We start from the raw sequence: 17,033 nt of genomic DNA on the forward strand, positions 1-17,033 counted from the left end.
CGAACCCGGGTCCCCCGCACGCCAGGCCGACGCTCTACCGCTGAGCCAACCGGCCAGGGCTTAACATAAAGTTTTATTTGACACATTTTAAAAATGCTGTTGCATAAATTTTAAGTTGCAGTGTTTATCTTCTATAGATGAGTAAATTATTATTATTTTAAACATTTTATTTATTCATTTTAGCAAGAGAGGAAGGGAGAAAGAGAGAGAGAGAGAGAGAGAGAGAAAACATCGAACAGCCCCTCTATGTGCCCTGACCAGGGATCGAACTGGCAACCTCTGTGCCTCAGGAGGAAACACCAACCAACCAAGCTATCAGGCCAGGGCTATAGCTCAGTTTAAATTCAAGCAAATATGTCAGAAGAGCGCCATCAGTCCTTAAGTAACAAATAATCAGATTTGAAGATATCATTGTCCTCTTTATTACTGACATAACACTATCAATTTGTCTAGTTCTCAAAGATTACAAACGAATCATTATGTAGTAGGTAGGTAGACAAAGATGATTAGAATAGTAACAATAGGCCAGGTATGGACTGTCACCAGAGTGGAAAGCCCAGGTGCCTACAATGGGCAAAACCAGAAAGCAAGTATTGTAGGGGTGGACCTTGTCCCCAGGGTGACCTTTCCTCTGCTAGCATATGGCTGGTCATGCAGTTTAAGCCCCCTGACCTTTCATATTGCTGGTCATGTGATTCAGACCCTTCCCTAACCTTTCCTCTCCTGGCATGTTGCTGCTAGTCATGTTGTAGACCTCTGAACAAAGGGACTGGAGAATAGATCAATCAGTAGGGACCCTGAAAGGACACACTGGAAAGCTGATGAATATTCTATTGCGATGCCCCATTGAGACCACCACACACACTTAAAATCCTTGCCATTAAAAACCCTCAAGATAAAGGACCCAGTGCATTCTCTCCCTCTCCCTCTCCCTCTCCCTCTCCCTCTCCCTCTCCCTCTCCCTCTCCCTCTCCCTCTCCCTCTCCCTCTCCCTCTCCCTCTCCCTCTCCCTCTCCCTCTCCCTCTCCCTCTCGACCATGCTGGTGCCTTCCCCCTTCTTCTTCCTCAGGTGCATTTTCTTTGCCTTTTTTTCTCCTAAGCTCCAAAGGCCCTTCGTTTTCCTCTGTAACTTATTTCCTGAGCCCATGCAGCCCAGCTGGCTCCCTCTTCCACAGCTTACTTCTTCCACTTCTGTGACTTTCTAAATAAACTTCCTCTTTTGATTTGAGTTCCTTGGCTATGAATTCTTTCTTTGCCAAACTCGAGTACCAAGGCTGCTGAACCCAGATCCAATCGCCAGTAATATCTGGGGTCATTTCACTGCTAACAATTAGATCCTCACAAACAGTACTATAAAAATACTACATTTAGTGTGAGAAAGCAATCAATGAACAACTCAAGTGCTGTAACTATAAGTTGATGCTTCTCATCTCCCTTCCTGTCTATCTGCTATCTGTCCCCCTCTCTCTCTCATTAAAAAGTAATAATAATAATAATAATATTCAGTGCTTACTATATGCCAGGAACTCCTCTTAGTTTTATATCTGTTAACTTTATCCATATAACAGCCATAGTTATTCTTATTGTCCTCATTTTATAAATGAGGAAACCAAGGCACAGAGAATTAAAGTAATTTGCTCAAGGCCACACAGTGTTGAGGCAGAGCTGGGACTGGACCTTGAGCACTTTGTTATGGAGTTTCCTGGTAGGCAGGGCAAAGGTACAGATTGCTTTATATTTTTCCCTGAAATTTTGCCCCCCCCCCCCCCTGCTTCTAGTTGCATAGAACACTTTACCCAAGTACCCATTCCAGGATCATGTGATGCATTATATAACTTAGCACTGGCCAAGTTTAAGGCATTAGGGGAAATGTTTCTTGATGTGTTAACAAAAACCATGATCTTTTTTTATAACTAAAATGAAATAAAATCTTTAGTTTTTTTGACTTTGTTATATTTGAGCCTTCAAATTACAGCAATTAAATCCTTAGACAATATATCTTGTTTTCCATTTCACATTTATTATACATTTATTACAAATGGATCTTTTCTCTGATACACAATTCAATTTGCCAAAATTTATTTTAGAAAAAAATTTATAATTTTATATGATTCTTTTTCTCTATGCCAAAACAAAAGAAAGAAAATCAAGAGGCCGAGAAGAGAAGCTGCAGATTGAGAGGAGATGTTTGCAGGAGATAAAGAGCTGTTATCCAAAATTATAAAGAACTTTCTTTTTTTAAATTTGAAAGGAAACATCTCTGCCTTTATATGGGGACATTTTCCATTGGTGAACCAAATGATTCCCAACATTGAATGCTCCAATTTTCCAACCTTTTGGTGGGGAAGCAAAAGGGGCATTGATCTGCTTTTTGTCCCCACTTCCATCCTGATCTCTTTGATGTCTCCTCCCTTATCAAACAGTTAAAAGAAAGTTTCCAAGGAAGTGACTTAGAAAAAACATTTGCAAGCTTGTAAGAGATTCCTCACTTCACTAATACATTTACTTCCTAGAAGATGATTAAGTTTTTTTTGCAATAATTTCATGGCAATTAATCTTGTACTGAAATGATACTCTTATAATTAAAAGCAGTTAAACGCCCACGCAAAAGCAACCTGCTAGGGTCCCAGAAATTATTTGTTTCTCCTCTTCCTAGAGATGCAGGCAATCAAAGCCCATCTCTGAAGAATGCTTCTTCATGGCAGGAGTCCCTGAAGTCAAAGTGGATGGACGACAGAGGCTCCTGTAAAGAAATGCAGAGGTTTGAGATCATTGTAAGCGGGAGAAAAGATAAGCCATATTACTTTCAGCTTGGATACCTATGACATGGAGCTTTTCACAGGTGACTTCAGCCTTAGGTAGATAGGGCCATCTCCCTTGTGTGCTCCATCCCGCACAGGCCTTGGACGTTCATCACACATCGCTTGTGCACATTCATGGAGCAGGCGCCGCATTTCATCCCTTGTTGGTACATTCCGTAGAGCAAGGACCCACAGTGCTCACAGAAGGTGGGCCGTCGGTAAGTGTGGGTGTTAAACTTGTGCTTGCTCCTGCGGTTATCAGTGTCCGGTGCCTTATTCGCACCCGGACAAGAAAAAGAAACAAGCTCGTGGCATCTCTTGTGAACCACAAAACGGCAGGCTTGGCACTGGTAGCCTTGCTTCCCGAACCCAAAGATGAAGTGGGAGCAGTAGCTGCAGAAGGTGGGCTGCTTGAAAGTGGTGGCGACGAACTTGTGGTCCCTCACCTCGTGCACGGTCTCCTGTCTCAGCGACCCTTTGTGGGACACGCGGTTGGCCATGCGCTGGGACGCCGCAGAGTCGGAGTGGTTGGCCGGGGAGACGTTAGCCATGGTCACCAACAACCACCACTGTCCTTTGCCGAGAGCAGCAGCCGGGTGTGGGGCGCGGGCCGGAGGCAGAGGTCGCTATGAGGAGTCGCGGCGGTGACGGCCGGTGGCGACGGCCTGGGAGACGGGTGGGAGGGACGCGAGTCAGGAGCAGGAGTGGCTCACACGCTCGCTGGCCCCACGCTCAGTGACAGCCCAGCGCTAGCGCTTCCAGGACGGCCGCGCGGCCCGCCCACCGCGCATGCCCCGGTTGCGAGGTTGCCCCGTTGGGGGTGCCGCTGGATAGTTGGGGTGTCCACGCGTTCCAGGCGGCCCGGAAGTCGGGGACGGCGGCCGCCGCCCAGGGAGAGCCAGGGAGAGCCAGCCCGAGTCTCGGTGCAGAGGCGGACGCCCGACGGGGCGGGCCTGTTCTCCGCCACATTTTTCCTTTCCTCGCCTTCCTTCTCCCGCCTCTCCTCCCTCCTCTGCTTTTGCTCGCTTTGCCATCTTATCTCTGGTCTTCCTACTTCCCCTCTAGCTCGCTCCCCGCATCATCTTTTTCCTCCTCGCTTCTCCTTTCTCCTCTCCCGGTGGGAGGTCTGTGCTGCCCTGCGTGGCAGAGAGGAGCTGCCCCCTCTACACCTCTACCCCTGGTTCCAGGGTGGGGCTCCAGCTGCCCCCGCCGCCCCACACGAGCAGGAGCCCGGCCTCTGCACATGCTGCAGCTGCTCCTTCCTGGTCTTCCAGGTTTCATCTGCTTGTGTGAACCTGTCTAAAACCACTCTGATAGTGTATCCCCTCAAATGCCCTAAAGAACTCTTAGAACTCAGCAATAAGAAAACAACTTAAAAAGTGGTCCAAAGATCTGAATTGACACCTCACTAAACAAGATATACATGTGGCAAATAAGCATATAAAAAGATGTTTCACATCATATGTCATCAGAAAGATTCAAATTAACACAATAATGAGATACCACTCTAAATGCCCAAAGTCTGGAATACTGATAGCACCCAATGCTAAGAAGGATGTGGAGCAACAGGAAATCTCTTTCATTACTGATGGGCATGTAAAATGGTGCAGCCGCTTTGAAAGACAGTCTGACAGTTTCTCACAAAACTAAACATACTCTTACCCCGTGCTCCAGCAACCACACTGCTTGGTATTTACCCAAAGGAGCTAAGGGGGATGTCCACACAAAAACCTGCACTTGGATGTTTACAGCCCCTTTATTCATAACTGCCAAAACTTGGAAGTTCTCAAGATGTCCTTCACTAAGTGAATGGATAAATAAACTGAGGCTCATCAGACAATGGACTGTTATTCAGTGCTAAAAAGAAACGAGCAATGAAGCCATGAAAAGGCATAGAGAAAAGAACTGCATATTACGAAGTGAAAAAATCAGTTTGAAAAGGCTACATACTGTATGATTCCAACTGTATGGCATTCTAGAATAGGCAAAACTGGTGACACAGTAAAAAAGATCAATGGTTCCTGGGGGAAGGAATGAATAAGTGAAGCATAGAGGATTTTTAGGGCAGTGAAATTACTTTATATGACGCGATAGTCATGGTTGCATGTTATTATTATACATTTGTCTAAACTAGCAATTTTCAACCTTTTTCATCTTATAGCACATATAAACTAATTACTAAAATTCTATGGCACATCAAAAATACATATATTTTTGCTGATATGAAAAAAATAGGTATAATTTTGATTCATTCACACCAGCTGGCTATTGTGTTAGTGGTTGTCATTTTTTATTTAACAATCTAAGGGAAAAGAGCCCAGTACCCCTGACTTATAGTATTGCATGTCTTAAAAATTCTTGCAGCACACCAGTTGAAAATTGCTGGTCTGGCCCTGGCTGGTTGGCTCAGAAGATCGAGTGTCAGCTGGGTGTATGGATGTTGTGGGTTTGCTTCCCAGTCAGGGCACACAAGAGAAGTGGCCATCTGCTTCTTTCCTTCTTCCCCTCTGCAGACAGTGGCTTGATTGTCTCGATGTCAGCTCTGAGCTCTGAGGATAGCTTGGTTGGTCAGAGCACTTCAGCTTCGGGTGCTAAAAGAAGCTTGGTTGATTTGAGCATCGGCTCCAGATGGGGTTGCTGGGTGGATCCCGGTTAGGGTGCATGTGGGAGTTTGTCTCACTATCTTCTCTCTTCTCACTTGAAAGAAAGGAAGGGATAAAGAAAGAGAAAGAAGGAAAGAAAGAAAGAAAGAAAGAAAGAAAGAAAGGAAGAAAGAAAGAAAGAAAGAAAGAAAGAAAGAAAGAAAGAAAGACGGAGGAAGGAAGGAAGGAAGGAAGGAAGGAAGGAAGGAAGGAAGGAAGAAAGAAAGAAAGAAAGAAAGAAAGAAAGAAAGAAAGAAAGAAAGAAAGAAAGAAAGAAAGAAAGAAAGAAAGAAAGAAAGAAAAGAAAGAAAGAAAATTGCTGGTCTAAGCCTCTGGAATGTACAACACGAAGAGTGAACTTTAGTGTAAATCATGGACTTCAGGTGATCATGGTGTATCAATGTAGAGTCATCATGGGTAACAAAAATATCGTGCCGATGGGGATGTTGAGAATGGAGGAGGCTGTGCATGTATGGGATCAGGGTGTATATATGGGATATCTCAATCCCCTCCTCTTAATGTTGCTATAAATCTAAAATTGCTCTAGAAAAAAAGGTCTTTTAAAAAAGATAAAAGAACAGAAATACCCAGAACTTAATGACCCATTGTATGTAATGGAGAATGATAAGGAATGAGTTTAGGAGAATCAGACTAAGTGAAAGACACAGATTTTTCAGGTGGAGATAATGAGTTAAGTTTTATATCTTATGTTTGTTTATGGAGCATTTACTATGAACCAGGTGCTGTGTGAATATTTTATAAGCCAATTCTCACAACCATCTTATGAAGTAGGTGCCATATTATTCCCATCCTGTAGATGTGGAAACCGAGGCATAGGGAGGAGGGGAGGCAGCAACCAAAGTCTCATTCCAAGCAAGAGGCAGAGCTGGGACTTGAATCCAGACGGATCTGGCTCTAAGGGACCAGACCCCAATCATTCTGCTGTAAAGAATGTGGCTGTTCCCTAGTTATATTCTGTTACTTTAAAATTGTTTAGTCTTGAATGTCAGTGAAGCCCCTATGTGGTTTTTTGGCCTCCCATCTCCCATTAAACTCATCCAAAGATACTTAAAGAAAATTTTTTAAAAATTTATTTATTAATTTATGGAGAAAAGAAGGGAGAGAGATAGGAACACTGATCTGTTCCTTCATATGCCTTGACTTGGGCTTGACCAGCGACCTCTGAGCTTCCAGACGAAGCTCTAACCAACTGAGCTATCTGGCAAGGGCCCAAAGATACTTTTCTTCATTTCTCTATGCTGTTATCTTTTTGTACAAAGATTCGAGACATTAATCAAAAGCAGCACCCAAATCATGTTTTTTCACCTACCTTATTTTTACTCTTCTTAAGAAACTTGTTATGTCCAAAAGCATCTGACTTTTTGTTTCCAAGAAAAGGCCTGAAACAAGAGCTTTGACCACCTTCCTTTCCACTTTTCTTCTTAGGGAGATTTGCCTTGTGTCAGAGTCCCAGGTTTCATCATAGTTCCACCAGGGACTAGCAGTGTGACAACAGGTCAATACTCAGATACACTAGTCGTCAAGTTTGTCATCTGTAAAATGGGGATACCAGCTGACACTTTAGGTGGTGAAGGTGCAGTGTGGTATACTCATCCATGTCTAGCATGTTTCCTGGCCTACAGTGGACATCTGATATAAATTTGTGTCTTTCTTGTTCTCTCTCCCTCTCTATGATTTACACATCTTTTTCTTTTCCTTGTCCTGAAAGGGAGAGGGCTGAGGACAATCATGTTGTGACTGGGTAGGTCTTCATTAAAGAATGGGACACATTTTCCTTTGATTCTGTCTCTTAGGCATTTCCTCTCCACTGCAGCCTACCCTGGTTAACCTACCCTGGTGTGAGGTTGCACGCTACTGTGCCATTGCATATTTTCCTCACATCCTCCTATATGGCTTCCCCTGTTTCTCTACTTTTAGAAAAAAAGATATTTACATCTAAGAAAGGAAAAACAATAAATAGAGACAGCTAAAGACGGGGGACAAAACCATCCCTGGGAACCCTCAATTGCAGTTCCCAGCCTAGCACCTGGGAAGAGCACAGGCATATTATATCACACCGCTTTGCCTGGCAAAGTAGTTCTGCAGAATGGAGGTCTTCAGCCTTCTCTGTGCTGGTGTACATGCCTGAATGTCATCCTCATGCTTGACATACCCCCCTGGGGGCTGAGGTAAGACGGGTCGCATGTAACAGACAACTCTCGGAGCCTCTAGCTCTATCTCCTCCACCCCAGCCCTCCCTCTCTGCCTCTCGAGAAATCCAAGTCCATTTGAGTGAGATGATGTGGGCACAGCCTTCAGTCTCTCCCATGAATGAGGAAAGTGAGCCATCCTCACCGCTTAGTACTTTTTATTCATAACAGCTTACTGCCTCGTTCTTCACAGCTAATTATACCCTGGATCTTAACATGGCAGCTGGTTGCAAACTGCTGCTTTGGAAAGATCTGTTAATCATCTATAAAGTGAGGTAGCAGGGCTTGGTAGATGGTCTGAGGTGGCTTTGAATTTTAACATTCGATGTTTTGCTCACATTGTGCCACAAGTTCCCAGATCATATAGGTCATGGATGGCCAGGTTGCTTCTGAAATACCCGGTGATGTGGGTTCAGTTTTGTCATCCAAAAAGATATGTTCAACTCCTTACCCTCAGTACCTGCAGACGTCATCTTATTTAGAAGTAGTGTTTTTTTTCAGGTGTAAATATATTAAGATGAGGTCATAGTGGATTAGGGCAGAACCTAATCCACTGCCTGGTGTCCTTGTGAGACGAGGGAAATGCGGGCACGGAAGGGGAAGGAGCACCACGTGACAGCGGAGGCAGACATCGCAGTAATGCATCTGCGGTCCAGGGAGCCCCAGGGGGTGCTGGCAGCCTCCTGGAGCCAGGAAGGAGACACAGAACTGATTCCCCCTCAGAACCTCCTGAAGGAGCCAACCCTGCTCACGCCTTGATTCAGACTTCTAGCTACCAGAACCGTGGGGCGGTACACTTCTGCGGTTTTAAGTCCCCTGTTTTGTAGTAATTTGTTTTGGCAACTCTGGGGAGTGTAGAAACTTGGTGAACGTTGGTACTAGTGATCGGGACCTAGGTTTAGAGTTCTGTGTTCAGGCATCCCTTTCTTGTGTTCTGTGACACAAGAAACACAAGGACAGGTCTGTCCAGCAGGCGTGAGAACCTGGCCTTGCTGCCCCCGCCCCCAGGAAGCTTACTGGTCTTTCTTAGGAACCTGCTTTGGGTTTAGCTGGGACTCACATGGAGTATGTGGACCAGCTCTTGCTGTAGTTCTTCTGGGGGGGGGGGGGGGGGGGGGTGACTTCAAACATAAACGGGAACTAAGAAGGGATCTGAGAAAACAATTCTTGGCTTCCGTTAGTTGATCTAAATTTATAGTTTTCATGTCAGGGTCATCACCAGGAAATTTCTCTTCTTAAAAAAGATGTTATCAAACAATCTCATGATAGTGTCACTTTATGTTGATGGGGAAATTTGTCCCTTTAGAAAGAGCTATTTCTTGAGTAATTATTTTGAGTACAAGGTGACAGGTTCCAACTATTTTAGGACTCTGCGGCTCTGTCTCATGACATGCACTTACCTTGAACACAATGCCGGTGGCGGGTGTCTCCTGTGACTGGTTCCTCTTCCGGCAGTCCACAGCACTGCTAGTGCCTTTGGCAGAGAACAGCATGTGACATGGATGGATTGAAAGATTGGCTGCCAGTGTTTCTCATGTGAGACCGGCATGAAAGATTGTCCTTGTCCTTGGTAACATCTTTTCATTCAGCCTAATTTTTTGGTGACAGCCCAGGAAATTCACTAGATATGAGGAAATATGTGGTAGTTAAGTATTACATCTGATAGTTGCATATACATCATCCAGTTGGAAGCTGCCTCACTTAAGCTAATATGGGTTTATATAGTTATCTTTATTTGTGGTTTCTAAAATGCACACTGAGTCTATATATTAATCTGCATAAAAAGGAGTAAAAAGATATGAGCTATTTAAATTTATTTTAAGCCCTGGCTGGTTGGCTCAGTGGTAGAGCATCAGCCTGGTGTGTGAAAGTCCCAGGTTTGATTCCGGCCAGGGCACACAAGAGAAGTGCCCATCTGTTTCTCCACCCTTCCCCCTCTCCTTTTTCTCTATCTCTCTCTTCCCCTCCTACAGCCAAAGCACCATTGGACGAAAGTTGGCCTGGGCACTGAGGATGACTCCATGGCCGCCGTTTCAGGCTCTAGAATGGCTCTGGCCAAAATGGAGCAACAGCCCCAGATGGGCAGAGCATCGCACGCTGGTGGGCATGCCGGGTGGATCCTGGTCAGGCGCATGCAGGAGTCTGTCTGACTGCCTCTCTGCTTCTAACTTCGGAAAAATACAAAAAAAAAAAAAAAAGTTTGAGAACCTGCTCTCAGAAATATTTGGACAAAATCATAGAGTGTAATACAATCTTATTAATTAATGCATTTTTATTTATTTTGGCCTTTATTCAATTTAATTACATTACTAGCTATGAGCTACAAACTTTTCCGCTCCTTAGTGGTTTTTAAAATGTGTCTAAAACTCTAAGCCAAAGAGCCCAGAGCAAAACGCACTGTTTTCTGCTGATAATGACATCTTCCAGATGTGGTGTTTCCTGCTGTCAGAGTGTTATAAAAAGCTCAGGCTTATACCCTGACCTTCACCTTACCTGTATCTAGCACACTGGCAGAAAGATGTGTTTCACTAAGGTAACCACAGGTCTCCAAGCAGAAAGAAAAATCAGGCTGACCACCAGAGTCTGTATTGTGTCCCCATGACATGCAGGTGTCTAAGGGCCACAGAAATCAGCTTAACATAATTTTCCCATTTTTCTCTCTTCAGCTTTCGAGATGGCCACTGCTGGGTTCAGACTGTGTGCCGAGTTCATCTTTCCAAGCTGTCCGGCATTTCAGTGGCTACGAGAAGAAAACTCCGAAGACAAGGTTGACTGATTCATGACTGCATTCATATAAAACACTAATGGGATCTTGAATGGGGACAGACATAAGAATCATGCTTCCTGCATTCGAACAATGAGAATTTGTGTGTAATAAAAGTAATTCCTAATATGAGTATGGTACTTTTCAGGTCATAAAGTAATTTCACTTAATTTCTACAATGTCCCTGAGTTATTGGTGCACAGCAGACCCATCATGTACACGGCTCACACACAAACATCTATTCACACGCAGATACACACATAGGAATTCAGTTTTCTCTCATATGGAAAATAACTCAGCACTACCATCCCTCGCACTGTTACCTTGAACTATCTCACACTTTATTTATTTCTAAAATTCTTGGAAAGGTAAACGCATTCCCATAATGCTCTTCAACTCCTTACTACCACTACTTGAAATTCGCTTTAATCTTTACCATTGTAGAAAGGCTCGTAGTTGTTAATGACTTTCTTGTTGCCAAATCTAGTGGATTTCCCTCCCATTTTATCAACCAAAGCTCCCTGTAGTTTCAGATTCTATTGATAAACTCCAGTTTTTCCCCGTTTAGTCTTGTAAGCGTTCTGTAGCACGGCTTCCATGGCGATGTAGTCTCTTCCCACTTCTGTGGCCATTCTCTCTCAGATGTTCTGCTGGTTCCTCCACACTTTCTTCTGGGAAATGTGTACATTCCCTAAGATTGTGCCTGAGATCTTATTCTCTCTTCTTTCTGGCTCTCCTTTCTCAGTCAGGGCCTCAGGCGGTTCCCCGGGAGCAATGATTTTAACAGTTTCTGTTCATCCTGGTCTCTCGTTTAAACAACCATGCCTGTTCCATCTTGATCCCCCCCCCCCCAGTTGATGACTGTGCCCCTCCCAGAATGAGAGAGCGGGTCTGTAGACTGAGAACGCCTTTGGCTTTCTGTCTATAACACGTTGACCTCCAAATGCACTCACCCTCACCTCCTGTCGCCAGTTTATGAGGAAGAGGGGTACCTTTTCCCGTTTGAGACCAATCCTTTGATCCTACCCCTTCTGCCCTTTCTGGGAATAGACTTGTCCTATTGATTATTTCCTCTCTATCTGATACTTTCAACTTTTCCCTCTTTATTGCTTGGAACCCATCCACGTGCTCGGCTCCCTCCAGTCCTTAACCGGGCCTGCCTCTACCCGTGTCCCCTCTCACCACCGTCCTGGCTTCCTCTTTCCCAGCAAGGCCACACCTCAGTAAGGAAGGATCCTCTCCTCTCTCTTTTCAATCCAGGATTTAACGTCAGCCTCTGCCCTTACTGAGGTTTCCAGGGACATTTAGTGGCCTCCCGTCACCAATGTTACGTAATTTCCCAGCAGCAGTTGAGCCTGCCCCGCCGCGACACCTCCTTTTCCAGACTTTGCTCCACGATGCCGGTCTCCCCTGGCTTCTGTTTGTCCTTCCTTCGGGCTCTCCTCCTTCCTTCTTGCTCCTGAAAAGCGGTGTTTTCCTTCTCCTCCTTCACCACTGCCCTTATTCCCCTTCCATATGCCTCTCCCCCTCCTCCTTTTTCCTCTTTCCCAGCGAGTCTCTCCTTTCAGCCACCAGAGTGAACCCCATTTTATACGAGGGTACAAATGGCAGGTTTGTTTACGTGCCAGTACCTCCTGTGGGACTGTCCGCATCATGGACCTTCATGTCTTCTTTGCTCCTTTAGTAACATGTATTAGACAGGTGAATAAGAGTGCTTCTTTTGGAGATGAGTTTTAATTTCTGGAAAAGAAGTAAGTAATTTGCCAACCTCAGTGCTTTAACCTTTATTAGTGACAGATTATTGGCGACACACCTCACAATGGATTGGCACACATTAGTGCTCATGACAACATGATTGGGAAATGCTAATATATTAGGTGTTCACATGATTGTTGAGTTAATTTGGATGTAACATTAGTAATATTATTGTTACTTCCTGGAGAATTTTGGACCAAATATAATTTTTTATGCCTCAAGGGGCTCACTAATTTATTTATCTATTTATCTTACCAAGGGGTGAAATTCTTACTCTGAAAACACACTGGATTGGGAGGCCTCTGCTCTCAGATTCTTAGAGTTAAGCAGTGAAAAAAAAATTCTTTGCCTGGGTCTAAAAGAACAGCTTCTAAGGGAACCAAGCTATTATCATTCATGGTGGGTCCCTGGGAAAGTATGTTTCTGAGAGCTGGAGAGAATGAACAGAATGGAATGCCACACATAACCTTGAACTGCTCTGTTAAGTGACAGTATCTTTTGCTAGGGACAGATTAGAGATATACGTGAATCAGAGCACCTTAACTCCTGACATATTACATTATCTTCTCGCAGTGGCTTGTAGGATAACTTTGAATTTCATAACCTCAGTGAATATAAAATCCAAATGGAAAGAAAATATAATGTTCTCAAGGGATTTATAACAATAACAACCACATTCTTTTCGTTTCTTTTTATATTTACTTAAAGTAAAACTTTAGTCATGATGAACTATTAAAACTTTTTCCCTTAATATTTAAGGTTCCAGGGGCCAAAATGTAACCTAAAAATTTACATTGACCAGCTCATATTTATTAACACAATCTTTTGTCCCTCTAGCTGTCCCTCTCTACTTCTATGTTTAACTTACCACACGTCAGCAAAAGTCTGGAACAACCTTCCTTTAGCAAACACACCATTTTATCGCAGCCACATTAGATTAGAAGCTTTGTAAAAGGCAGAACTGTGCCTTATTTTTCTATTCCTTATGTTCTTTGTACACCATTGATGTATAATAAATAAGTTTTAAGTTTTTGCCCAGCAGTTAGTAAAACATTTATAGGAAATATACGTTTAAAAAAAAAAAAGAAAAATAGTTCATTATTCTATTAACCAGAGATAATTACTATCAACAGTTTAGTATAAACCAAAGAGATTGGCCAGCTTTTTCTATAAACAAAGAACTAGTAAATATTTGAGATTCCTTTGGCCTTGTGTTCTCTGTTGCAACCACTCAGCTCTGCTGTCATGGTGCGTTGGCGACAGACAAGACAATCTGCAAATGATGTGTGTGGTTGTGTTCCAATAAAGGATTTTTACAAAGACAGGCAGGTTGAATTGGGCCTGCAGGCTATAGTGGGTGGGCCCGTGTATAAACTGTCATTTAAGCCCTTATATATGTAATATAATAATGTACATGTATAATATACATGTGATATGTATAATACATAATATGTATAAGGGTTTTAAAAAGTGACATCATAAAGAAACAACTAGATATCTTTTCAGTGGATATCTGGGGATTGGAATCTTTGGGGATTCTCTGTCCTATAGGGCATAAATTCTCAGTCACCCAACAGCGGCCAAAAAATTGGTTCTTTAGAGGTGGAAAAATATCTTAAGCTATTAGAGTGGTTTGTGGCTCTTCAAAGTTCAGTTCTGCTCAACAAGATTTTATTTTGTTTTATTTTATTTTATTTTATTTTTGTGACAGAGACAGAGAGAGGGACAGATAGGGACAGACAGACCAGAAGGAAGAGAGATGAGAAGCATCAATTCTTCATTGCAGGACCTTAGTTTCTTATTGATTACTTTCTCATATGTGCCTTGATGGGGGGAGGGGGGACTACAGCAGACCGAGTGACCCCTTGCTCAAGCCAGCAACCTTGGGCTCAAGCTGGTGAGCTTTGCTCAAACCAGGTGAACCCGTGCTCAAACTGACGACCTTGGGGTTTCGAACCTGGGTCCTCCGTGTCCCAATCCTATGCTCTATCCACTGCGCCACTGCCTGGTCAGGCAAGATTTAATTCCTTAGCATTTCATTTGGGATGAGAAGAGGATTAGGTAAAAATGTCTAAAAGTCAGCTTTGGAAGGTAATAATGAATGAAATGGGAAAACACTGCTATGGGAATATGAACCTTTGTTTTGATTAGGTGATTTTTAAATTCTGTAGTTTGTAGATAATTGAAAAATTACTGAAAATGCAAATAATTCTTGTCTGCTTGCAAAAGACTTCTGTGCAGTGAAGAGCCATCTCACCCTATGTACCCACACCCCTATGACACTGGAAAAGCCAGCTTTGTTTCCATTAGTAAATTTATTTCAACATTCATTTATTTCACATAAATTTGTGGTCTTTAATTTCTCCTTTGAATGGGTTGAAATACTTGCCTGGTTCCCTCATTTAATAATTAATAATGAGTTAAATGAAAATCCTTGACAAATGTTTATTTTATATCTGTATGAGAATCATGGTTTTACCATTTCAGAAAACACAGTGAAACATTTTCCATTGGTTTGTAACTGTCCTTTTTTCATTGATGGTATATCAAAAATATTTTCATATCATTACATATTGTAAAGGTTATAAATATTCTATTCTATACATATATTATTTAAATTTTTATCTTTTATTGTTAGAAAACAATGAATAATTTTTATGAACAAGCACCGATTTCTCTCTTAAAAACACACAGAATGTGAGAATTCATAAAATGCGTCGGAAGCGTGTTACTTAATTTCTTTGGCATAGTGCTTGTGCTTGTTTGCTTTCAGTTGCATGTTGACTCTTTTGAGGGCATAGGCCAGGGGACATAAAGGCCAGTGCTATTTTCATGGCTCTATTTGTTGACAGAAGGTCGTATGTGTTGGTCCTGTGAATCTAAGTTCATACGGGGAAAGCATGGCGCCTTGGCCCCATCAGAGGTCCACATGAGATGTAGGACACTGAGTATGCTTTGACTTTGCTTGGCTCAAGGTGCCTGCTCAGGATTCTGCTTTGGCTTGTGATTTATTTTGGGAACATGGAACAGACATTGTTAGGGATTTACATTATTGGCCAATGCTTCCTACCCTTCTCGTTAGCCTCCTAGGGCACTGACTCTAACTTCTAGCCCCTACTTATATGTTTTGCATTCCTTAAAAAGTTTCTTCTTTAGACTTTTTCCAGAAGCCACAAAAAGGATTCCAACAATGGCAATATCCTTGGGAGGCACATGATTGAACATAGAGATGTGTGTGTTTTCTTGTTGTATCAAATATCTCCTGATAGAACCAAAAACACAAAAACAAAAACATTTGGCCTCATAAAACAGAATCCAAACATTTGTGGATCAAAGTAGCCACACTACCTAACATATTAAAAAGTAAAAATGTATTTTGTAAATATTATTAAATGTCCTCAAGCTGGTAAGAGTAAGAACTCAGTCATTAAATGAGAAATGAGTTTATTTATTCAACAAAAGGTATGGCATTCCCTATGTAGAATGTGTGGGAAAAGAACTAATTTATTAGGTTCCTGGTATATACCAGTTATTTTACAGTGAATCCCCATAAAGTAGTTTTAAACCTAAAACTGTTATTTTACAGTGAATCCCCATGAAGTAGTTTTAAACCTAAAACTGTTAAAAACCAGAGCTGGATGGATTGGGATTTAGAGAGCTTGCTATTTATATGAAAATTCTTTTTGACTCTGGCACAGCTGTTGGGACTTCCTTATGTATTTATTAAACAATTTTAATCTTTCAATTACAGTTTACATTCAGTATTATTTTATATTAGTTTCAGGTGTACAGAATAGTGGTTAGACAATCATACACTCTACAAAATGTACCCCCTGATAGTCTCAGTGCTCCCCAGCAGCGTACCATAATGACAATGTTATTGACTGTATTCCTTATGTTGTACTTTACACCCCATGACTGTTTTGTAACAACCAATTTGTACTTCTCGATCCCTTCACCTTTTTTACTCAGTCCCCCAGCCCCCCTCCCATCTGACAACTGTTGCAGGAATGCAGGAGGCGACTCCCGGAAGCGAAGATGCTCAGACAACTTGCTGAAGAAAAGGGGATTTATTTAGCTGGCAGAGCAACGTGACCTCATAGGCTTCAAAACACGAGCTCCCCGAAGTCAGATTTCTCACATCTTATATACCTTTTCAGTGTTCATGTACAGGGTGCGTGATTCCTTTGTCTGTAAGTAACCCTTGTGTCTCGGGAGGGGAGGGGGGCGTGAGGGGAGTTTTGGACCATTTGTCTTAACTATTGACAAATCCTGTTTTTCTTGCTTTGTTCTGCAAGTTGTTCCAGGAAGCTGATAAAGGAACTGTAATTAAACTGGCTGACTCAGTCATTCCTGCAAGCTTTCTCTCTCTTCACAACCATCAGTCTGCTCTCTGTATCTACGAGTCTGTTTCTGTTCTGTTTGCTTATTTTGTTCTTCAGATTCCACATATAAGTGAAATCATATGGTATCTGTCTCTCTGACTGACTTAACTCCCTTAGCATCATACCTTCTAGGTCCATCCATGTTGTTGCAAATGGTAAAATTTTATTCCTTTTTATGGCCAAGTAATATTCCATTGTATGTACGTACCACACCTTCTTTATCCACTTGTCTATTGATAGGCACAGGGTTGCTTCCATATCTTGACTATTGTAATTTTTGAAAGAAGTATTTTAAAAGAGGAATGGTTCCTGCGCTCTGAGGCTGGGCCTCAGCATAGGACTCAGTGGCTCTCTGGCTGTCACATAGCTAGGAGGGGACCTGAAACCGCATGAATGGCTGGACGGGAGGAGCAAGGAACTCAAGCCAGATGTGTGCAGGCATGAGCCCAAGGCCTGGGGAAAGAGTAAGTGGGATG

General features: G+C 42.7%; 1 pseudogene; it reads right to left on the reverse strand.

Moving 5' to 3' along the window:
* Positions 1-1,998: 1,998 nt before the first annotated feature.
* LOC136390775 (protein kinase C alpha type-like) lies at positions 1,999-3,691 on the reverse strand (annotated as a pseudogene).
* Between the last annotated feature and the right edge of the window lie 13,342 nt (positions 3,692-17,033).

This window comes from Saccopteryx leptura, chromosome 2 (assembly GCF_036850995.1).
Source record: "Saccopteryx leptura isolate mSacLep1 chromosome 2, mSacLep1_pri_phased_curated, whole genome shotgun sequence".
In the NCBI taxonomy this organism is placed as follows: domain Eukaryota; kingdom Metazoa; phylum Chordata; class Mammalia; order Chiroptera; family Emballonuridae; genus Saccopteryx; species Saccopteryx leptura.